Source organism: Peromyscus maniculatus, chromosome 3 (genome assembly GCF_049852395.1).
Source record: "Peromyscus maniculatus bairdii isolate BWxNUB_F1_BW_parent chromosome 3, HU_Pman_BW_mat_3.1, whole genome shotgun sequence".
Taxonomy (NCBI): Eukaryota; Metazoa; Chordata; class Mammalia; order Rodentia; family Cricetidae; genus Peromyscus; species Peromyscus maniculatus.
In genome coordinates this window covers 76,173,275-76,189,281 of record NC_134854.1, presented here as the reverse complement: position 1 = coordinate 76,189,281, position 16,007 = coordinate 76,173,275, and positions in this window count along the sequence as shown.

The following is a 16,007-nucleotide window of genomic DNA, read 5'->3' as shown; positions in this document are numbered from 1 at the left end:
AGTCCAAGAGAACCCCCTCTATCATATTTCCAATGAGTACGTCTTTCTTCTCAATAGGGCTGTGGCATGAAAACAAGGCAGCAAGGCGGGCAGGCATTTTGGGTTAACTCGATCCTCTCAGGAGGTGGCAGATCTCAGATGACACATTAATTGGTGGCTGTTAGCTTGGGTATCCCACACATGTGAATGCCAGTGAGCATGTTTGAGTGGTGGGAGCTGAGGGATCCCAGAGTATTCTTATGAATATATATTTCATTAAAATTCCAATAAAAGGATTGTATCTATTTGAGAAAAAACAAGATGTTCCACTGCTGTTTAATTTTTCTCTAAAACACTACTCTAGTACCATGAATTGCTTGAAGAAAATCATGGTAGAGGTAATACTTTGCTCCAAACATGAGGTGTTATTGAAACTTCAAGACACTTTTTAAAAATCACTACTCTGGCCCCCTCTATTGCTTTGAGTACTTCTGATGTAGTTGCGGACCAAGCAGACTTTGTCCCATACTATGTCAAGTGCCAGAAGCAAGCAAATGAGCTGAGGGTGAAGGGACTGGCCAGACAAGAAGGTGCTAAATAGTGTCATCCCAAGGTGACAGAATCATCAGAACTCTGTCTTCCGACCCATCAATGTGATGTGTGGACTGCAAACACTTCTTTCTCTTGTTGAGAATCCAAGCCAAGTCAAGATATAATAGCAGATGGAAGCTTCTTGGATGAACTGCTGTTATCCTAAAGGTGCCTCTTATATAACAAAAGACATCACCAAGTCAGGCTTAAACCACCAGTGTAGGCAGGGTTTTTTGTTGGGACCACTGATCAGCTCTGTCCCGCCAGCCATTCCCAAATAACTATGCAGAAACATATTATTAATTATAAATGCTTGGCTGATAGCTTTGGTTTGTTACTAGCTAGTTCTTACATTTCAAATTAGCCTATATTTATTAATACATGTTGCCATATGGCTCATGACTTGTTACCTCATTTTCTACATGTTCTGCTTTCTCTGCATCTTGTTTACAACCCCAAAATTCCACTCTTCTTCTTCCCAGCATCCTCCTAGTCTGGATCTCCTGCCCAATCTCTTTCTGCCCAGCTATCGGCCAGTCAGCTCTTTATTAACCAATGAGAGTAATACATATTTACAGTGTCTGAAGATTGCTCCACAGCATATGCATGCTTTCTCTGGGGGTTGTCATGAAGGATGTCACCTCTAGTGGTATTTGCTTCACCCATGACCTTGGGCTATTTGTCCCAAAAAAGGAGGTGCTTCTTGCCTTCCCAGGTGACCTCTTAAAAAGAGAAGAAAGAGATGGCTCAGCGGTTAGGAGCACTGACTAACCTTCCAGAGGACCTAGGTTCAATTCCCAGCACCTACATGAATGTACCTGGCTGTCTGGAAATCATCCCCCCCCAAAAAAAAAAGAAAGCTGCCATGTGACCCCTCCCTCCTCTCTTTTTAAAAGGCCATAAAGGTCATGGGCGGAGCAAATACCACCACAGTCACTCCTGAGGTTGTGTAAGTTATTGTAGCACCTTCAAGGGAGCCGACTCCAAAATAAAGTCAGACAGTGTATCTGAACGAAAGAACAAAACCGAGTCAGATCTTAAACAGTGACAAATGATGAATATACAAGCTTGCTCCTTTTCAAGTTATGGATCTTATGCTACCAGAGACAAGGCACGTCAGTCACTCCCAGCTGATGGTTTCCAGTTGTGGATATCAAAGCCATCTTAGGTAACCCACTCCCAGGAGGACTGTAAGAATGAAAGGAACTAAGCATGTGAAGTGGACCCGGCCCAGAGGAAGCCCTGGTCACGTGGTGTATATAGATCATGATTATTAACCAGGAGATTCTTCCAGGCCAGCGGTGAGGTTGTCCGCCATATGGCTCAGCCAGTGCACAGAGCTATGGGGAATGAATTCCTGAAAGGAAGAGACCTTATCTGAGCAAAAACTCCTTTGTTTCTGTCATCATCCAGGCCAATGCCAAAGATTCCATGAGGAATAAGCAGAATAGGATTGCTATTATCACATGGCAAACACAGTAATTCTATCCCTATCATATGGCACCAGAATAGTACCCCTCAAATTACTCTTGTTTATTAAAAAAATAATTTGAAGTGAACTAAAATCAGACACCTTCAAAGTGGCAACCAGAGCTGGTTGCACGTGGTTTCCATGAGTGGTCCAATTATCTAAACTGTTTGATTTATTTGGAGGATGTTAATTACACTTGTTCCTTTCACTCATCACTATCCATTTATTACCAAACTTCATGACGGTGAACTATACATTCCTCCATAGCATATGGGCCACATAACTCTCTTGGATAACTAATTAACAAGGATTTTCCCCCTAAACTGTAATTATAACAAAATATGGTACATTTAGCTTAATTTTCTATTTAATGCTTGAAGGTGCATAGGAAATGCAGCTCCGTGGCCCAGAGCAGGGGAAAGCTGCCATGTATACACTCATGCTCAAGAGGAGGTCTGGGAAACAGATGTTCTGAGAAGCGAGGGCGAGGGGAGGCGCATGCCCAAGTCTCTATGAAATGATATCGATGATTAAAGGCCAGGATGTAGTTCACGTTCATTAATAGATGGAAGGGATGGGAGCAGGAACTCACGGAGTTATCAAAGGACATAAAAGACACGGCTCTTGGCACGGCAGCCTGCTGTCCTTGGCTTCTTGGCCATCCTTCTTCCTCCTTTGTGTAGTCTAGCAGGGGACAGGCAGGTGATGGGCAGCCTCTGGGTGTGAGCAGGAACTGTCTCGTGTGAGTAGAAAACAGTATGGAAGACTTTGAAAACACTAGTGTGTGTAACGGATGACGGTTTGTGTTGAATTGTTTCGTGAAGTTACACAGAGGAGAGTGATCGAGACTCCAGAAATCATACGTTGCACTCCAAAATGCCTTCTTCACTCATGCCTACATTTAGTCCTCGTCCTCCACCACCCCGGCCACTGCTCACAGCTCTTCATTGTGTGGTCAAAAACTAGACTTGAGGTCTTTTGAGTCCATTAATTGTAGCAGGGATGTGTATCATCCGCCTTGGGATACATTTGCCTTCTCTCACCCCATTGAAGTGTTTTATGGGATTTGGGGTGCAGCACAGTGGTAGAGCGCTTGCCTAGCATGAGCAATGGACTTGGTTCTACACTGATGCTACAAAACAACGCATAAAAGTGTCTAATGGAGATCTGTGAGAACATGATGTACTCAGGAAAAGCTCAAAACCCCTGGTAACTTCGAGCACTCTTTTATGCCATGGCTTTTATAAAGCCCAACACAAAGAGGTTAGTGCTAAAACAGGGACTGTCTACCAGACACAGTGGCACACAACTGTGACCACTGCACTTCAGAGGCTGAGGCAGGAGGATCTCAGTTTCAGCTAGGACCATTATGTCATGTGAAATAAGGCAGTCCTAGATAGGTGTTATCTGAATTTTAATGTATATGAAATGTATATGTTATTAAAGTAGAGAGGGGACTGGAGAAGAAAGGAGGAGGCCTGAGGGAATCAGGGGCCAGGGAGGGCAACAGAATATATATGAGATGAAAGCAGGGGGTTCTGCTAGAAAGGCAAAAAGGGACAAAAGGAGGCATTGGTAAGTAAATAACAAGTATATACATACATATAAATGCATCACGGTAAAACCCATCACTTGGTATTCCATCAGAAAACATTAATTAAAAATTGAATTAAAAGAAAAGAAAGAGCCAGGCAGTGGTGACACACACCTTTAATCCCAGCACTTGGGAGGCAGAGGCAGGTGGATCTCTGTGAGTTCGAGGCCAGCCTGGTCTACAGAGTGAGATCCAGGACAGCCGAAGCTACACAGAGAAACCCTGTTTCAAAAAAAAAGAAAGAAAGAAAGAAAGAAAGAAAGAAAGAAAGAAAGAAAGAAAGAAAGAAAGAAAGAAAGAAAGAAAGAAAGAAAGAAAGAAAGAAAGAAAAAGTATTATGTCGCCCACCTGGGAAATCCCAAGTTAAGCTTGCTTCAGGAAGGTGTGCATGCGCCTCCCTCTCCTTCTCAGCCTCCCCCCTGTAGTCAGCCTCCATCCTGAAGTTCCTCACAATGCCCTCTTCTTGCCCCGCCCCTGAAGCTCAGAGCTCTTAGGGTCACAGACACATATCCGGTTTCCATTCTTATACTTTCACATCGGGCGGTCTGTCTCCTAGGGCCAGAGAGAGGAATTTATGTCCAGAAACCAGCAAGAGTTTTTCCTTCTTGTCTATTCCTGGATTCATCCAAAGTGCTGGGATTACAGGTGTGTGGTGCCACACCCGGTGTGCCCCCCCCCCCCGTCTCTCCCCACCATCTGATAAAGTGGAGGATGGAAGACTTTCCGACGGAGACAGGAATGACTGTAAACCAAGAGGAGAAACTGACAGGTGTGCGGAGCAGGAACCAGCAATGCTTCCTTGACTCAGTTGTCCATCCCCAGTGGGTGACCTCTCATCTCTCAGATGCTCCATGGAATGGGGCACTTTGGAGGGAAAAAGATGAGTGAATCATGAACCCTTTGTAAACAGACATAGGTATACATATGAGTACGTGCTCACACAGAGAGACCTCAGGCCACTCCTTGGGGTAGGCTTTCATATTTGGGCTCTGAAAGGCAAAATTAGCACCCAAACTGCAAATGATAAGTGCTGTTTTAACACCTCTGTCCGTAGAAAAAAATGCTTTCCTTTTTCTTTCGATTGCTCCCTAGCACCCAGTCTGTCACTTAGAAGGTCTTGATTAGAACCAACAGTGAATAAGCCGAACTATTTACCTGTAAATAAAATCAGAATTGATATTTCGCAGTGGGCATCCAGCCAGCCACCGTCTTCCAGAGCCTCCATCATAGAACAAAACTCACAGCACTCTCTCTAGTGTTTAGTATACATTCAGTAGAAAAAAAAATATGTAAGCTCCATTAATCTGATCAAATGGATGAAGAAGAGACAAATGCAGGGATCAATGAGAAGAGGGAAAATGATCGTGTCTCATGCCCTAATTATACAGCACCTCCCCATGCCCTCCACCAGAACTAAGGTCCCTGGTTAAGCAGAAGATCATCCACACTGGCATGACTTGAGAAATAGTTGGCACTTCTGGGTCGACTTTCTCACTTGGTTCACAGGGTATAAGGACTCTGAGAAGACGGAAAATTGTAAGATCTGTTCTATTGGCTCTGGTGCAAATATCAACACCAAGCTTTTCATTCTCCTTCTCCTCTTTTCTGACACCAGTTTGAAGGGGTAGGGGCGGGGGCGCTTGGGACAGGGGGCTAGTCAAACCCATCGCGATCCAGTGGCGGCTGGGAATGTATTGCTAATTTGACTTGCATACAAGGTTAGCTATGAATGAAACTGTGCTCCAGCTGCCCCACCCCCCACCCCACCCCCACCCACCCCACCCCCGTGTCTTCAGAGGTCAAGTAAATCAAGAAGCAGAAACTGGAATCAGGCAAAGGTACATTTCGACCTTCTAAGGTTAAAAACTATCCAAGGACCCCACAGAGAACTCTCCAAACAACAAAATCACAGCATAATTGAACCATTCCGCTCTGGTCGGCCGTGGTTGCTGTGTCGAAGACGGCATTCACCTGGGGTAGCGAAGTGGTAGTGACTCCAGAGACTGGGCTCACAGAGCTGAGGATGATCCGAGAGGCTCATGGCCGCGACGCCCTTGGTGAGCCGGCAGCTGGCAACGTTTGTCTGTGGAACTCAGTTTCCTGGACCACATGTCTTTCCCCAACACTATTACTATCATTTAAGAAATAAGAACAAGAGCCGAGCCAAAGTCAGGTTGGGTCTGCCATAAATAACTTTCATGTTCAAGGCAATTTATGCAGCAGCCTGGTGAGCCAGCCAAGAGGCTGGCACACACACCACCGTGTGCATGGCCCAGTGCAGAGCGTTCTGCACAAGGCATGTGGCTGTTGGCACAAGTTTGTTTTTTACCTGGACCAGCTTGAATCACTGTCTCCTTGCCAGGAAACCCGGCGGGCCATTGGGAGTCCTTTAAGAGAAAAGCCATATATTTCATGTGAATGGAAAGATGGATGCTGTCAGTGAGCGGTTTTGCCGCCAGGTTGGGCCTAAGACGAGCATAATGGGAATTTAGATTATACAGAAAGACCTTTTTCATGGACCTCATTTAGTAATAGCTAACAATAACGACAGCTTCCAGTATTGTACGCCTATAAAGGGCCAAGAAGGATGCTGGCCTGCCTTTACAGCCTATAGATACAGAGGTCCCTCAGCATCCAGGGGGATTAGTTCCAGGACCCCCTGGAATACATAAACCCTAAAGTGCACGCGTTCCTCATATAAAATGACATGATATTAGCATATAACATATGACGTACCCTGTGCACTCTGAGTTTTCTCTCCATTACTGATTGATACCCAGTTCAAGGCAAACGCTCTTAAATACTGAACTAATTGTTTAAGGAACGACAGAAGAAACAGGTCCATCCATGTCCAATCCAGATTCGATGTTTAACAAATATTTTTTTAGTCATTGTTGATCTTGCAGATTCAAAACTAGCAGAAAAGAAAGGGATGATTTTAGTATTACCATGCCAGAGGGTGTGTGTGTGTGTGTGTGTGTGTGTGTGTGTGTGAGAGAGAGAGAGAGAGAGACAGACAGACAGACAGACAGACAGACAGACAGACAGACGTACAGACAGAGACAGACAGAGAGAAAGAGAACATGAGAGAAAGAGAGATCACTTTATAAACAAGGAAAGCTGATGTTCAGAGAAAACATCTGACTTGTACAACCTAGGACTGCATTGGCATTGAACTAGAGCAGTAATGCTGAGACCCTTTAATACAGTACCTCATGCTGTGCTGACCCCCAACCGTAATATTATTTTCTTTGCTACTTCATAACTATGATTTTGCTACTGCTATGAATCATAATGCAAATATCCGTGTTTTCCAGTGGTGTTAGGTGAACCCTGAGAAAGGGTCATTCAACCCTGAAGGGGTCTTGACCCACAGGTTGAGAAGTACTGAACTGCCAGCTCAGTTCTCTGCAGCGCAGAGCCCATGTCCTTCTGTCTTGTCACACTATCTACAGCCATGCCCTCCTCCTGCTCTGTGCCAGGGGAAGCTGCGTGGATCGCTGGCTATCTTACCCAGACCAAACCTTGAACCTGACCAGTGCTAGAATAGATACCAAGGAATCTCAACTTGCAAGACAGCCCTTCCCCAAAGTCGGGCAGCATTTCCTTCTGCACTGGACACCATCTCCCCACAACTTCCCTGGCCAGAGCCTCCCAAGTCAGAGCACTGGGTCCAAGATGAGCTTTCAAGCCAGGTGGGCAGTTTGGAACAGAACATTCCCTCACGGATCCCAATCCTCCTGAGCTCAGGATGGAAGGCTCCGCGAACAAATGGTTTGAATTACAGGGAATTTGAATGTGTTCCCTTGTCTTGGACAGAGCTGATGCAATTATGAAATAACCCCATTTTTTAAAGTGTGTTGTCCATATGCCATTACAGCTGAGTCTTTTCATGAACAACAGACGTCTGGCCATTTCATGCAGAGTCACACCCCACATGCAAAGTGGACATACATAATAGGGGAAGGATGCTGAAGTGCAGGGGAGGCTACTGCATGGAAGGGTTAAGCTTGAAACCTGGACGGGCTGGAGGATGGATGGGGCAGGTTGGCATCGTTCAGAAAAGAAACAACAGCTGTTTAATAACTGGATAAGAATTAGAAAAATCTCACAATTTGCCAAGATGGACCAAATATTGTGACCTAGTGAATGCTGATGTCCAGACAATCTCTGATAGGTGTTCCCACTGCTGACTCCTTTTTTTTTTTTTAAAGAGGGAAACTTGTGGTGTAAGAATTTTCTATCCTCAGACTTAATGTAAACACTCCCTCCCATCTTCCTTTCTAATTGGAATTAAATCAAATGTCTCTGAGCTGTGCAGAAGGGGGCTGGTCACTTTGCAAATCAGTTAGGAAATGCATCTGCTCCGGCCTTGAAATGCAAAATGGATGGAACCATATGGCAAATATCCCAGTAAAAGAACATTAATTGAGGGGCCAAAACTGCACACAGTGCCTTGAGAACTATTTGGTTTTTTTGTTTTGTTTTGTTTTTTTTGTTTTTTGTTTTTTGTTTTTTCAAATTAAAACTGCGTGTTTGCGCATTTTGAGTCGATTTGGTTGTTTGGCTATTTTTATGGTGTTCTGAGGCTCCAATGCCATGATTCACAAGCTTTGCTAGAATGAGCTGAGAGAAATAAGCTGCAGATATCTGCAGAGGCCCTTAACATTCCCCTGCCTGTCTTCCAGGGCTCTGGCTCTCACATCTGTGCTCACTGAGCCTCTTGCCTATGAAGCCCCAGCCCTTCTCTCCCATCAGAGAATCTAGAGGTAACTTGTTTCTGAAAATGGGAAATCTGTGAATGTCCTTGGCCAGTTCCCATTTTATCTGTCCTTCAAGGCCTACCCTGGGGAACGTAGTATGATCATTTTTCCCCCATTTATGTGGACCAGACTTCTAATCTCTGAGCCATATCACTCCTGGCCATTGGGCACTGCCACCCACGGGTCCTGGCTTGTGGTGGAACGCTCTCCCTAGATCCCACTATGGTCTGGCTACACACACACACACACACACACACACACACACACACACACACACACACACACACACACTTCCTATGTTGAAATCCTAATCCCTAAGGTGATAGCTTTAGGGGCTGGCCTTTGGAAACCCATTGGTCTTGAAATTCTCAGCTTCTGGTAAGAAACACAAGTTGTTTCTAAGTTACCCAGTTGAAGGCATTTTGTTACAGCAGCCCAAGCAGATTAAGAAAGCTGGGCTCCATCTCTCCAGTCATCCTGTGTCCTGTGACTTCCTTCTGCAACTGTCCTCCCCAAGAGCCTTCTTTCCTGGGCACAGCTTCCATCTCAGAACAGGCTTCTCGGAACCTGGCCTGTGCCACTCACCCAGCCCTCTAGTGCCCCCTTCTGGTTATGCCGGGCCTGGTCTGGATCTGGATCTGAACCAGAGGCTCAGTTCTGCGGTTGTAGGGCTGGGCTTCTGCTTGAACCAATATGCTGGGATAATCTGCACCACCACCGCCACCCCGGCGAGGACAAGCCCCAGCCGTGATGCCTGCTCAGTGTTGCTGGGCCATGTCCCCTATGCACAAGGTCCTGGCTGCTGGCTGAGGACCTGGTGAAGCCCCGCTCTAGCCTTTCTTCACCAAGCATCATCAGTTCCGTGCTCCTTTCCAGCTCCCACGCACTGACCATGTGCCAGACTAGGCCAGGCCACTACCACATTTTGCCCTTGAACAGAGTGTCTCATTCTCTCACTGGGTCGAAACACTGCAAAGATCAGGACCAACTCCTTCCCCGCTCCTCACCTGCTTGGCCTTCATGGACCCTCATGGATAAGTTATGACCAAGCTTGGATCTGCAAGCAACTCTGTTCCCCAACCACATTTACTAAATGACCATATTCATCCATTCCTCTACTCACATCATGCCTCTCCATCAATGACGACTCCAAGTCCACTTCCGGAACACAACTTTCCCATCCTGACTCCTTATAGCCAGAGGTTTTCTCCGGTCCCGCCTGGCCCTGCAATCCCTCAGCTGTTTATAAAAATAATCACTCAGAGGCTTAATATTATTTATAAACTGTATGGCCCATGGTAGGCCTCTTGCTAGCTAGCTCTTATAACTTAAATTAAGCCATTTCTATTCATCTATGTTTTGCCACATGTTCCATGGCTTTACCAGTGTGCTGGCATCTTGTTGTTCCTTGGGCTGCAGCCGGAGTCTCTCCAGACTCAACCTTTCTCTTTCCTGTCTCTGTCCTTGGACTTCCCGCCAGCGGCTAAGCTGCCTTGCCATAGGCCAAAGCAGCTTATTTATTAACCAATCATAGCAACACATATTCACAGCATGCAGAGAGACATCCCACAGCACCTGATTCCCAGAAAAAGGGCAAATGGACAGGATCTAGTGAGTGTGGCTTCTTCCATCCCTCAGAACTTCCACAGCAGAGCGTTGACTAGACAATCAATAGGTAAGGGCGCATTGCTACCGGAGTTCTCCCAGGCATAAGTCATATTCTTGGGGACAAATCAATGTGAAATAACAAATGGTTATGGGGCACCACTATATATATGCAGACCAGGCACTGTGCTAATTATGACAGGGATGTGAGACAAAAGAAGATACAAACCTTTTCCAAAATGGCCTGCAAAATCCCTACCATTAGAGAGATGTTTTACGTGGGAGATGAAGACAAGACATCCACAGGGAATATAGTATCAAGCTGGAAGCAGGCATCCTGGGCAACCCAAGGGCATCTCTCTCTTTGAACAGTCAATGCAACAATCCAACTGAGAAGAAAACAAAATACCTGCTCACTGGGCATGAATGGCTGCTGCTGTGGTCCAGTATAGAGTTTAGTCCTGGAATCACTCACTGAATTAAAATGATGGGAGAAAAACACTATCTCCCTAATAATAACAGGGATAAATGTGAAATATTAAATCTCAAAATCTTAAAGAAAAATCAATAGCATAGGAAAAGTATTTATGAGGAAGTCCAACGTTAAAGCAGAACAAGGCCACGCCCACCTCTGATGACAGTCACATGTACAAAAACCCCAAGTGAATTCTTCAAAGGAGTCACGTAGTTCGTGACAAGTTAGAATGCAAGTTAAGACTGAAGTTTTAATTAATGACAGAGTCAAAATTAAAACTAGTAGTCTGCTATTAAAAATCAAAAGGTAACAACTAACCCACAAAGCTAACGAGACTGTCAGCCATGTTAAAATAAGTGTTCAAGGAAAAAGCAGCAACCGGCTCACTGTATCGGCAAGGCCAGATTTATGGGCCCGTGTGTCAAAATGGCTACCCCATTTTAAGAGGGACATTAGCATCCATCAATAGGAGATTGGTTAAATAAATTACAGTAATCCACACAATGGAAACCAGGCAGCTATTAAAATGATGATGTGTAGCTACTTTTATTGACATGGGGAAATGCCTATGACAAGTTAGTTAACGAGGAAAGCAAGCAGGTTCCTGAGTGGCCTGTACAATCTGATCCATTTAATACAAAGTCATGGATCTATATGTTCTAATGTTTCTAAAATGCTTACTTCAGGACCAGAGATGGCTCATTCAGTAAGGTGCTTGATGACCTGAATTCAATACCCTCAGTCCACATGTTGAAAGAACTGGTTCCTACAGGTAGTCTTCTGGTTTCCTCGTGTATACCAGAGCACTGTGCAAGCACACTTGCGTGCACGCACACACATGCACGCACATACATGCACACACACACACACACACACACACACACACACACACACACACACACCACAGTCCATTCTGAAAGAAAGCGATAAAGGGAGGGAGGACAGAGGGAGGGTGTAGATGTAACCAACCATCTTATTAAATAAGAAACAGAGAACCAATGTAAAAGAGAAAGCCAAGAGGTCAGAGCTCAGAGCTAAAATCTCACCCTTCCTCCTGCAGTGTCCCAGCTTCCCGAAAGAGAGCTGTTTTCCTGTGTGTAAGTCATTTCATAGTCATTCTGCCTTCTCATTGGTTGTAAACCCAAACATGTGACTGCCTCACCACTGTCTGTATGTACAGCCCTCCAGGTCTTAAAGGCATATGTCTCCAATGCTGGCTGTATCCCTGAACACACAGAGATCTATGGGGTTAAAGGCATGCGCCACCACCGCCACACTCTGTCTATGGCTCTAATAGCTCTGACCCCCGGGCAACTTTATTTATTAACATACAATCAAAATCACATTTCAGTACAATTAGAATACCACCACAGGAGGGGGAAGGAGGAAGGAAGGAAAATTATGATGATTATTGCCAAGTTGAGATTGTAGGACGCAGAGATGGGTTGGGTGGCATGGATGGCGTAGGGGGATTCAGTAGGAGGGGGAGGTATGGAGAGAAAGGAAACAGTTCCATCTACATGGTTGCCAGTGCTTAGCAGTTTCCAAGCTTCCCCTCCACCTAGCCAGAGAGGGAGCAAGCTAAGTCACCTTCGCCAGACAGACATGCGGCCACTACAAACCAGTTACCACCTCCGTGTTCGGAATGCAGACACTGAGCCTTTGGAGGTTAGATGTCCACATCAAAGCAGGCAGGCTCTTTGCTGGGACTCTGAGGGAGAACCCCCTGGCTGTAATGGTGGCTGTGGGCATTCCTTGGCATTTTGTGGTATCCTCTGATTGGGACACCTGTTTTCAGTCTCTGTCTCCATCTTCCCATGGCCTTTGCTTGTGAATGACCCGCTCTCCCTCGGCCTTCCTCTTATAAGAATGGCTTAGAGGTTCAGAGCACCGACTGCTCTTCCAGAGGTCCTGAGTTCAATTCCCAGCAACCACATGGTGGCTCACAACCATCTGTAATAAGGTCTGGTGCCCTCTTCTGGTCATACATGCTGTATACATAATAAATAAATAAATCTTAAAAAAAAAAAAAAAAAAAAAAAAAAGAATGCTTGTCCAAAAGACTTGGGTTATATTTGAATGATCCGGGATGATATCTCCTTAAGATCCTTACTTACATCTGCAATGACTTTTTCCCAAAGTTCCATTGCAGGTAGGTCCTGGGTGTGCATACCTTTAGGGGTGAGATAGTTCCACCCACTGCAAATGGCTGAGGTGACAACGAGGTAGACATGAAGTATACTCTTCCTAGATGTGTGTATAATGAGTGGGAACAAGAGAAGTGGGCGGAGCAGCACGGGACATATCCGTATCAAGACCTAACTAATCGCTCATGTCAGCAGTTCCCACTAGACAATGCATTAACAGTAAGGATGTTACCTCTGGACCCATAAAAATGAGACACTGGTTTATCAGATAAGACTTGTTTTGTTAAAGACACAATCTCACCATGCAGCTCCAGCTGGCCTGGGACTCAGAGTGTAATATGGGCAGACTTTTAACTCATGATCCTCCTCAGCCTCCTGAGTGCTGCTGGTATTACAGATATGAGCACTTAGCCTGGCTTTAAATGATGCCTTTTATGGAAAAAGGGAACACACACACACACACACACACACACACACACACACACACACCCCAAACAAGCTGAGCACAGGTGTATATACCGCATAGATGAATAGATGAATGGCGTTTCCATGGAATAGAGGTGGAGGGAGAAAGGCAATAAGGCTCATTTAAGGAACAATAATAAATACTTCAGTGAAGTAGCCCAGACCCCCACAGCAAGAACCATGTCTAGTCAGCACAGGGTAGGCAAAGTGCTCAGCAGGTGCTGATTCAGTAATTAAGCAAATGGGTGAAATTTCAGGGAGACAGACTGGGCCCTTTGCCAAGTATGCACTAGGTCCGCCTGCAAGGTGGTGAGCAGCCCGTCTTCCAGCATTCGGGCAGAAGCCGAGAGAAGACGTTTCCCCAGGAGTATGTCAGGGCTTGTGCAGAAATGTTTGTTCTGTTTGCTCAGCACACGACACACAAATGCCACTGTACCATTGGTCTAGCTGCTTTGCTGTTTAGACGAACCAACCCAATCGTTTGCAGGTCTGCATGTCTCTCAACTGTCACTCGAGACTCTACTACCGTGGCTTGGAAAACAGTCAGTAAAGTGCTTATCATGCCAGCACTCTCATTAAGAATAAAAAAAAAAAAGCACCAGGCTGTGACACATGTTTAAAATCCCAGTGCTAGGGAGGCAGAGATAGCGGGAGCCCTGGAGCTCTGTGGCCAGCCAGCCTAGCCTACTCAGCAAGTCCCAAGACAAGTGACAGACCTTATCTCAAAAGAAAGGAAGGATGGGGAAGCTGGCACAGACAGCACCTGAGGGACAACATATTTGAGGTTGACCTCTGGCCTTTCCCATTCATTTGTATGCCTGCACACACACACACACACACACACACACACACACACACACACAGGCATAAACACATGCACACATGCACACACACACACATGCGCGCGCGCACTCACACACATGCATAAACATGCACACATGCACACATGCACACGAACACACACACATGCATAAACACACACACATGCACACACACATGCATAAACACACGCACACATGAACACACACATGCATACACACATGTACACATGCACACAGGAAGCTGCTGTTCCTGTCCGGTTGACCCCTCCCTCAGCTGGGGACTGGCACATCATATATATAGTGCCTGTTTAGTTTGTTTATTTTTGCTCTTTTTCCCTCCACTGGCTTGTTTTAAAATAGGCGAAGAGTACTAAAAATTAAAGGAATTATCAAAGACTGTGAGTCTTAGGTAATGCACACTCTCTTTGCAGTCCGTCATCAACAATAGTTCTAGCTTGGTCCAGCTACAAAGCTTGATGAGGTTTAATAGCATTAAAGAGCAACGGTCCCACTGGAAAAACAAATTAAACATGCAAAACAGGGGCAAAAAGTAAGCCTTGTGTTTACATAGGAGGTGGTTTAACCTCCTCCTCAATTACCCAGAAACGGGGCAAAATGGCAAGATAATTGATCAAAGGGTCTATAAATCTGAGCCACTTAAAGCAGCTGGTGTTTCATCAACAATGTGTGATGCCAAGGAAGCCTTCAAAACAGGAAGTATCAGACTCAAGCAAGAGGCTGGCTGTGATAAGTGTATTTTTGGATTTAACACAATGATTTACAGATGTCCTTAGAAACCTGTGGGCAAGCGAGGCCATCGTGGGCCACACTCACTCTTCAGTGGCCCTAACTTCACAGCACTGCTCAGCTTCGGAGAAGTGGCAGGAAACCTGTTTCAGGGTGTTGCATCCCGAAGACACAACAGCTCGGCAAAGTGATCGCTTACAGAGCTCTTAAGCATCAGCTCACAGGAAATAGAGCCACACAGGAAGCACTGGCCTGACAAATTGTGAGCCCTATTTCAGAAAGTACATCCAGAGAATTTATACCCCCCCCTCCTGTTAGCACCATACGGTGCCAAGGGTAGGAATGGCCACATTGCGGGGGTGGGCCTGGGGAGGGGCCCTGAAATTCTATCATTGGCAAAGAGGCCACCTTTCATGGCTCCAACTGGATATGAAGCATCTAACTCTAGGGAGCCTTTTTCAGAGAGAGACAGAGACAGTGAGAAGGGCCTTAAACAAGTTGGCAACAAGTCAAAATTGCCGCGGTTCCGATTTTTATGAATGTTTAGCTTTGAATCTGGGTCTGTTTTCTCAGTGCAGGAGCTTTGGGCAGAGAGCCAGCCGCAGAGGAACAGACTTAATCCAAAGACTCTGCTCACCAGTGTCACGCCACCCCAGCTGGAAGGCCAGTGTGAGGGGAAACTCTGGAAACTTGTAGAAATACAATCACCAGCAGATCCCCTAGTGTGTGACCCGGCACCGACACAATTATAACCTGATCCATGGTGAGGAAGAGCCCATAAGGCTGGGACAGGTGGCTTCAGTCAACAGACATGGAAGTTGTTGTGTGAGATGAGAATGGCCATTCCTTTTGAGAGAGAAACTGCCCGATATGCTGACTCAAATGAATCGCTCAGACAGCTGCTGGATTCACTGTTTTCCCCATGAGTGGTGACTGTCACAGTTAGGTCACTACTAATCACAGATGCCTGTTACAACAGCTGAAGGACAAGGACACATCTCTAAGGTTCAAGTGCAAGTCATAGGTAGCCTTTGTTTGGCTTCACCATAAATGTATTTGCATATAGCTATCCTGGAATATTATCTACACCACAAGATATGTAATGATATCTAAGAGCTGTTTCCCTCAATATCCTAAAAGATGTTTTTCAAAGGATGACATATCACAGCTGAATCCTACCAGGAGTTTGTGAAAATCTCAAATGCCTAACCCCTTCCTAAACACATCAGCTTGACCCCTGAAGAAGTGTGCATTTGGGACGCTCCCCCTAGAAGCTTAATTTTGATAATATTCAAGAACAGCTTCCCCGAAGTAAAGTGCCTCCTGACAGCATAAGGTGGCCAGTGGAC